Raw genomic sequence first — 9,729 nt, 5'->3', positions numbered from 1 at the left:
ATATAATGCATGACTGTTGTAACTGTTTATTCGGTCCCTGTAAACGATCCGTAATTTGAGTAGCACCACCCCCTAGCCTTTGTTATAGTAAAAAATTAAAAACTATAATAAAATAAACATTTCAAAAGAAGATATTGTGTAAACAGATGCAAACTGATATATGTATATACAAAATTATAAAAAACGAAGTGATTATTTACAAAAAATAACATAAAAGGTTTTTTTTTTTTTCACATTGGCCTACTGCATAGCACAACTTCAAAAAATTAAATCTATAATAAAATAAACATTTCAAAAGAAAATATTGTGTAACCAGCTGTAAACTGGTTATATGCAGGCCTAAATACAGAACTGTAAAATCGCAATCATTACTTATAAAAAAAGAAAATAACTCCGTTCACATTGTGTAACGGGAATGGACATTCAAGGAAACATACTTCAAAGTAGCCCCCATATTAGCACAATCCACACAGATGTAACGCTTATCAACTTGTTGTGTGCATTTACCACATACTGCTCTTTCACACTGGGAACAGATATCAGACGTTTTATTTTGAATGCATTTAGTTACCTGTCATTGTTTTCTGTTGTGTGTGTCACTTGATGCACACTGTATCCAGGTTGAGCTGCGTTTCCCTGCCTCTTTGTAGCTTTAATTCTGATCGAGATATTTTTGCCAAAGCTCCGAGGCTAGCATCATAAGATGATATTTTCCCCTGTGCATTCATTGTACAAAATGAAGAAACTGACGGCTGCCATGCCACGGTCACATTAAATACCAATAAACTATTTTGAACTACTTGATCCTACAACTTCCGAAGGCAACAGATAACGGAGGAGCTATATATATATATATATATATATATATATATATATATATATATATATATATATATATATATATATATATATATATATATATATATGTCAGGACAGTAATTTAAACGCTCTTTTCATTCGCTGCAGTTTGGTGTACGTGTCGCTTATTATATCCAGTACATTGTAAGATACAGCAACTGGACACCGGTGATTGCTTTCACTGAGAACTAAGTTTTGCGCAGATGGTGGAAACTCTCGTCTCACTTTGTTTACTATTCCAACCAGGCTGTTTTTGTTTTGTTTTGTTTTTCAACTGTTTTACTAATTACAGTGAAATAAAAATTGTCATTGGTAAGATTCATTCCTTTTCCTAAGCACGGTTACATCAGTCTAAGAAACACATTGCCACCCAATCTCTGACCAGCTGGACGAGTTTCATCTTTGCACTGGTAGGGGTATTGCCCGCTGCCAGCCAAAACTTCATCCCAAATTTGACAGGCTTGCTTGTCCACCGACACCGTGCTTTTGTCGGAAACAACTGCTTGTATTGTTTTATGTTTAGCTTGAAACAGGCAATGCTGTTTTCGGTGAAGTCGTTACAAATTCCATCTGCCAGTGCAAACATATCTAGTTGCTCTCAAATCAAAATGCAAAAATATCAAGATTTCTCGAAAAATTATTGTAATGGTGATATTATAAGACAGCTCACGTATGCAGCAAACAGCAGTTCTCCAAGTAATTGATAGGATTACAACAGATCTGGATAACACATATCTAGACTTCAAGAGCAATATTTTATTCAAATAGATACTGCTGTAAACTCAGCAGAGGTAGAGATAACAAACAGGCTTGTATACATATACAACATTGCGTATTGTAGGTTATATTGACAAAAGCATGTATTGTAACACGCCGTCAAAATGAATACTTTTGGCGGTTCTAGGTAAGAACATAAGAACATAAGAAAAAGTTTACAAACGAGAGGAGGCCATTCGGCCGTTTTGTTTGTCTTTTTGTTTTGGTGACGAGTGCTGTGTCCTGTGTTTTTGTTTGTTCCAACCATTTATTTTCTGTGTCTGTTCATTCATTAAATGCTGAGTTAATTCTGTGTCTGTTCATTCATTAAATGCTCCACCAAACTCCACCTCTCTGTCTTTGTTTATTTTCCTGGTTCTGGTCGGACGTCCACCACTCCGGCCGTCTTTGTGACAGGGATACAGAGTTTACTCACTTTTATCTCCTGTGATGTGCAAATCCTGTGTTAAGACAATGTATTTTAACAGCGAGAGTCTGTGTTATGTTCAGAGAATGTGAGCGGACAGAAGCGGTGACAATTCCATTCACCGCTCATAATAATATCCTCCGCTCTGCTCCCCGGCTCCAGACAAAATGGTATATATATATATATATATATATATATATATATATATATATATATATATATATATATATATACACTTGCAAAAGTATTCAGACCAATTCTCTCATATTACTGAATTACAGATGGTACATTGAAATTTTGTTCTGTTCGATATTTTTTTTTAAAACACTGAAACTCAATTATTGTAAGGTGAGAATGGTTTTATGTTGGGAAATATTTTTAAGAAAAATAAAAAATTGAAATATCTTGCTTGCATCCGCGGAACATGTAAGCTTTTGGGAATTAAGATCATTAGGACCTCGGTGTTTCATCCTCAGACCGATGGTTTGGTGGAACGCTTTAATAAGACCCTTAAGAACATGTTGCACAGGTTTATTCGTAGTGATGTGCGTTACTGGGACCAGCTGATTCCTCCCCTTCTCTTTGCGATCAGAGAGGTTCCCCAGGCTTCCACAGGGTTTTCACCATTCGAGCTGCTGCATGGGCAGAGACACCAGGGCGTGCTTGATCTGGTGACAGAGATGTGGGAGGAGCAGCAGGACAATTCGACCAATACCGTCCGGTATGTGTTGGACCTGCGCAAGCGTCTTGAGTCTGTTGGAAAATGGGCACATGACAATTTGCAGCAGGCACAGCACAGCCAGGAGACAAGATATAACCGAGGAGCCCGGTTGCGCACATTTCAGCTGGGGGATAAGGTACTTCTGTTGTTACCCAGTTCTGAGTCGAAACTCTTGGCTAAGTGGCAAGGACCCTTTGAGGTTACACGCCAGGTTGGGAAGGTGGACTATGAGATCTGCCAGCCGGAGTGACGGACAGAGAAACACATTTATCATATCAATCTCTTAAAGCCTTGGTTGCAGCCAGAGGCATTGTTAGTGGCGCATGCAGATGACGTCACGGACCTGGGACCTGATCTTTCTGTGTTAGCAAGAAAAGGATCGGTGCAGATTGCTGAGAATCTGACACCAACGCAGAAATGTCAGGCTCACGGTCTGGTGGCGGAGTTTTCTGACGTGTTCTCTTCCGTCCCGGGGAAGACTCAAGTAGCCCATCATCAAATTGATATTGAGCCGGGGGCTCTAGTTCGCCAGAGGCCTACCGTATACCTGAGCATAAAAGACAGGTAATAAAAGCAGAAATTGACGAAATGCTGAGACTGGGGGTAATAGAAGAGTCCCAAAGTGACTGGAACAGTCCAATCGTTTAAGTTGATAAGCCAGACGGGTCAACTTGATTTTGTATTGATTTCAGACGAATCAATGAGAAATCGAAATTTGACGCTTATCCGATGCCCCTGGTAGATGAGTTGCTGGAGCATCTAGGCACAGCTCATTTTATGACGACACTGGATTTAACGAAGGGGTACTGGCAGATACCCCTGAAAAGGAAGGGGGGAGAAATCAACAAAAAAACAGAAGGGAGACCGCATCAAAACAAGAACAACAACTCAGGTAAGACAACCATTAAATGTATTTATCTAAATGCTAGAAGTATCAGAAACAAAATTCTAGAACTTGAAGCTACTGCACTAACAGGTAACTATGATGTGATAGGTGTTACAGAAACGTGGTTATCTGAGAGTGATGGGGACAAATATAATATTTGTGGGTATACACTGTATAGGAAAGACAGGCAGGACAGACGAGGAGGAGGGGTAGCGCTATACATAAGAAACAGTCTTGAAGCCCAGGTGTTAAACCTGGACAAAGAAAATAAAACCGAATCAATATGGGTCAGAATAACAGACAAAAATTCAAAAGGCATAATAATAGGAGCATGCTATAGACCGCCAGATTCAGACGGTGAGCACAATAATCTGTTATACAATGACATTAGAAATGTGTGTAGCAAAGGAGAAGCCATACTAATGGGGGATTTCAACTTCCCCCAAATAAAATGGGAAAACCCGGTGGGTAGCGCGAAGGATGAAATAGAAATGGTGGAAATGACAAATGACTGCTTCCTAACACAATTTGTGAAGGCACCCACTAGAGGGGAGGCATGCCTTGATTTAGTCTTTTCAAATAACGAAGATAGAATAACTAAAACAGAGGTCAGAGAACCACTGGCAAACTCAGACCACAACATGGTCTCATTTGAAGTGTTTTTTAAATCCTCAAAAGTAAAGACTAAAGCTAAGGTTTACAATTTTAGAAAAGCAAACTATGAAGGTATGAAACAGAGACTAACAGAAGTAGATTGGAGTAAAATAGAGAAAACACCCACAGAAGAAGGATGGTTGTTCTTCAAAAATGTAGTACTAGAGGCGCAAAACAATTACATCCCTAAAGTAGACAAATCTAAATGTAAAACTAAATTGCCAAAATGGTTTAATAGATCAATTATAAAAAATATTCAGCGAAAAAAAGGCACTTTACAGAGCATTAAAAAAGGACCAAAAAGAAAGTACACAGAAAGAGTACACAGAACTGCAAATGCAAGTCAAAAAGGAAGTTAGAAAGGCCAAGAGAGAAATAGAAATGAACATTGCTAAGGGAGCTAAAACCAATTCCAAAATGTTTTTCCAATATTACAACAGCAAGAGAACATTCAAAGAGGAGATTAAATGTTTAAGAGATACAAATGGCAAAATCGTAGAGGAAGAAAAAAAAATAGCAAATATGTTAAATGATTACTTTTCACAAGTTTTTACAAAGGAAGATACTGACAACATGCCCCACATGTCATCCAGTTCCTATCCAGTTTTAAATAACTTTAGCATAACTGAGGCAGAAGTGTTAAAGGGACTAGGAGCTCTTAAAATAAACAAATCCCCTGGGCCGGATGAGATCCTCCCAGTAGTACTCAAAGAAATGAAAGAAGTAATTTACAAACCGCTAACCAAGATCATGCAGCAGTCTCTTGACACAGGGGTGGTACCGACAGACTGGAAAATTGCAAACGTAATACCGATCCACAAAAAGGGAAACAAAACTGAACCAGGTAACTACAGACCAGTAAGCCTGACTTCTATTATATGTAAACTTATGGAAACTATAATAAGATCCAAAATGGAAAATTACCTATATGGTAACAGGGTACTGGGAGACAGTCAACATGGTTTTAGGAAAGGGAGATCGTGCCTAACTAACTTGCTTGATTTTTTTGAGGATGCAACATCGATAATGGATAATTGCAAAGCATATGACATGGTTTATTTAGATTTCCAGAAAGCTTTTGACAAAGTCCCGCACAAAAGATTAATTCTCAAACTGAACGCAGTTGGGATTCAAGGAAACACATGTACATGGATTAGGGAGTGGTTAACATGTAGAAAACAGAAAGTACTGATTAGAGGAAAAACCTCAGAATGGAGTGTGGTAACCAGCGGTGTACCACAGGGATCAGTATTAGGTCCTCTGCTATTCCTAATCTACATTAATGATTTAGATTCTGGTATAGTAAGCAAACTTGTTAAATTTGCAGACGACACAAAAGTAGGAGGAGTGGCAAACACTGTTGCAGCAGCAAAGGTCATTCAAAATGATCTAGACAAGATTCAGAACTGGGCAGACACATGGCAAATGACATTTAATAGAGAAAAGTGTAAGGTACTGCACGCAGGAAATAAAAATGTGCATTATAAATATCATATGGGAGATATTGAAATTGGAGAAGGAATCTATGAAAAAGACCTAGGAGTTTTTGTTGACTCAGAAATGTCTTCATCTAGGCAATGTGGGGAAGCTATAAAAAAGGCTAACAAGATACTCGGATACATTGTGAAAAGTGTTGAATTTAAATCAAGGGAAGTAATGTTAAAACTGTACAATGCACTTGTAAGACCTCATCTTGAATATTGTGTGCAGTTCTGGTCACCTCGCTATAAAAAAGATATTGCTGCTCTAGAAAGAGTGCAAAGAAGAGCGACCAGAATTATTCCGGGCTTAAAAGGCATGTCATATGCAGACAGGCTAAAAGAATTGAATCTGTTCAGTCTTGAACAAAGAAGACTACGTGGCGACCTAATTCAAGCATTCAAAATTCTAAAAGGTATTGACAGTGTCGACGCAAGGGACTTTTTCAGCCTGAAAAAAGAAACAAGGACCAGGGGTCACAAATGGAGTTTAGAAAAAGGGGCATTCAGAACAGAAAATAGGAGACACTTTTTTACACAGAGAATTGTGAGGGTCTGGAATCAACTCCCCAGTAATGTTGTTGAAGCTGACACCCTGGGATCCTTCAAGAAGCTGCTTGATGAGATTTTGGGATCAATAAGCTACTAACAACCAAACGAGCAAGATGGGCCGAATGGCCTCCTCTCGTTTGTAAACTTTCTTATGTTCTTATGTTCTTATGTTCTTATGACTCCGGAATCTAGAGAGAGGACAGCGTTTTCGACTCCCTTCGGGTTGTACCAATTTAGGACCATGCCCTTTGGGTTGCACGGAACACCCGCCACACTCCAGTGGATGATGGATCGCATCTTGCAGCCCCATCAGCAGTACGCCGCTGCTTACATAGATGATGTGGTTATCCACAGTGAGGACTGGCCGAGTCATCTGTGTAAGGTAGCGGCGGTGCTGCAATCCTTGCAGGAGGCGGGGCTCTTTGCTAACCCAAAGAAGAGTGCCATTGGGAAGAGTGAGTCGGAGTATTTGGGGTATCGAGTAGGGGGCGGCCAGATCAGACCGCTAGTTGCTAAGGTGAAAGCCTTGGGGCAGTGTTGTCGCAGGAGGTTCGGGAAAGCGAGCACCCAGTCCTGTACATCAGCAGGAAGCTCCTTCCCCGCGAGAAAAATTATAGCACCATCGAGAAGGAGTGTCTCGCAGTAAAATGGACAGTCGAGTCACTCTGGTACTACCTCCTGGGGCGACAATTCACCCTGGTTACAGATCATGCCCCCTTAGCATGGCTTCACCGGATGAAAGATAGCAACGCCAGAATCACATGGTGGTACTTGGCCTTGCAGCTCTATGCCTTCAAGGTAGTCCACCGAGCAGGAAAGCTGCATCAAAACGTAGACTTTTTCTCTCGGGAAGGCATGGGGGTGTAAGATTTTCGAATGAACCGGTGGTGTCATTCTGAGGGGAAGGATATGTAGCAGGGAGAGATCTGTGCTGACTCTGCTGGCGCGTTCACAGTGCAAGGTTTACACTTTCAATATTGTCCAAAAGTCCCTTCTACCATTATTTTACTTTCAAATATTTTCTCTTTTCTCTTTTTACTCTACTTATTACTCTTTTGTCTTCTCTGTCTGTCTATTTACTGTACACTTTCTCGAGTAGCTTTCCCTCACTGTATTCATTATTTGATCAAGTAAAAAAAAGAACAAGTTAGAAAAACGTAACACCCATTTAAACTGATGTCAAACACAAAAGTCCAAGTTAGGAGAACAATTAGGCCAATCTTGTCACGCATCAAGCAAATAGGCACAATTGGAAAGGTGCTGGGACCCAAGATTCACACAATTCTTGCTTCTAACTTGGCGCCTTTTTTTCATCTGTCTTTGTACAACTTCAAGGGCATTGTGACCATTCCCTTATCAGCTCAAAAGTCACATCTGCAACAAAAAACACTGACAATGCACAACTAAAAAAAAATGCTCCAACACCACAGCCCTGGCTCTGCAATGCCTTGCATTCTCATTATCCCTTGCATTCGTTGTCATTATTGGCCTTTTTCATCATCTACATTGTTGCATGATGACGCCTCTCCCATTCCCTGTCTGTCTTTCTCTCTGTAGTAGTGCTTGTAAGGATAACCAAGAACACTTCAGTCTGTGTTGAGCACTTCCCTTGGCACATATGTGTCTCAGCATCTTCATTCTGGTTACAACCCAGATGATAAGGGAATGAGCATTTCAATGTAAAGTGAAGTGATCAAAAAGAAGCCAAGTTAGAAGCAACAATTGTGTGAATGTTGGGCCCCAGCACCTTTCAGTTGTGATTATTTGCTTGATGCTTGACAAGATTGCCCCAATTGCTTCTCCTAACTTGGGCTTTTGTGTTTGATATCAAATCAGCCATAACCTATAATTTGTTTGGTATCTTGATGATTACATACAAAATTCGTAAAGTAGCTCTTATTTTCATTCTATAGTGTATGATTGCAATTAATTTCTATTTGATTTCTCTGATTTTTTTTTCTGTGTCCTGAGCTAAGCTCCTATCAGGACTTTGAATGCCTTAATCAAGTCATCTTATATAAATTAGATTGTGATTAAGTTCTTTGGATTATTTAGAGAGCAACACTTTTTACTTCATGTCTAAGCCTTCTGTTGGTCTTTTTTATTTATTTTTATGGATGAGGACATCGATAAACAAAAGCATCTTGGTCTGTCTCCTAGATTGCCTGTTGTTCAAACTCATTTGATATTTAAAATATGAGCTTATGAATTTATATTTTACAATGAACAGTCAGAACAGCAAGGTAGGGTACTGTATGTTTTAATTTCAATGTAGTTGCAATATAGTCTTTAATTCAGAAGTAGACAGTTTTTGAAATTATTATTATTACCTAAAGGTGGACAGAAATAAAGGAGTTCCTCAGTGTTTTCTAACCAGTAACATGTCAAAGTTGTTTTCACATATAAATATACTGCTTAACTGTATGGATTTGTATCTCTTGTACAGTATGCTGTACAGTATAACCTGCTTGTCTTGTGAACCTGGCTTGCTCTTTGTAGGTTCAATGCTACAGACCTGCTTCTCAGCAGTCGTAAATACTGAAAACAGCTTTCCACTGTGGGAATAAAAAACAAAAGCTGTCCTTGATGTTATTGCTTTTCCAGGTCTGTTTAGGTAATTTTAATTACAGAATCACTATCTACCTGTCTTTGTTCTATTTATTTTCACAATTAATATGTGTAGAAAAGGTTGGGGGGAGGGGGGTTTAAGACATTATTGTCACAACCGCCTCTCCATTTTCTCTCCTGCTCCTGATTATAATGAGAGTGGGTGTTATTCAGCTCATGACTAGGCATTATTGTGCCAGTAGCAAGACAGCTGGATGACATCAGAGTGGTTATGTGAGCAGAATAGAAAATGGGGTTTTAACTAGTGCAAACAAGATAAAACCTTTTTTTTTTTTTTTTTTTTAAATGAAGGATCTGCACCACATTGTGTTATTTTTAAAATGACAATGTATTGGTTGCTGTGTGTTTATTTATTAGTTATATATATATAATATTATTATTATTATTTTTTTTTTTCAAATTAACTGGGGTTAGTGAATTTAAAGCCAGCGTTAATTGGTATAGCCTACAGTCAGACCAGAACTGTTTCTCATGTGCCTTTTCTTCGTGTTTAATATCCTTTGTTTTATACAGCGTATTAACTTAAACTTCAATTGTGTAAAAAACAAAGTGTAGCTTTGCCTCTGGCATCTGCTACAATAAATTGCTTTCTAGATTATTCAATGTGACATTTATAGCAGCATAATGCAGCATTCAACACCTAGGTATTCCATCTAAACTTGACATTATTAGTATTTAAAATACTTACCAAGCATTTGTATAAATGCATTGTAAGAAAAAAACACAGTGGTGGTAGTGGTCTGCTCGTGTTTAACTTTTCACTGCTCTT

This window comes from Polyodon spathula, chromosome 6 (assembly GCF_017654505.1).
Source record: "Polyodon spathula isolate WHYD16114869_AA chromosome 6, ASM1765450v1, whole genome shotgun sequence".
NCBI lineage: Eukaryota > Metazoa > Chordata > Actinopteri > Acipenseriformes > Polyodontidae > Polyodon > Polyodon spathula.
Note: the sequence above shows the minus strand (reverse complement) of the source record.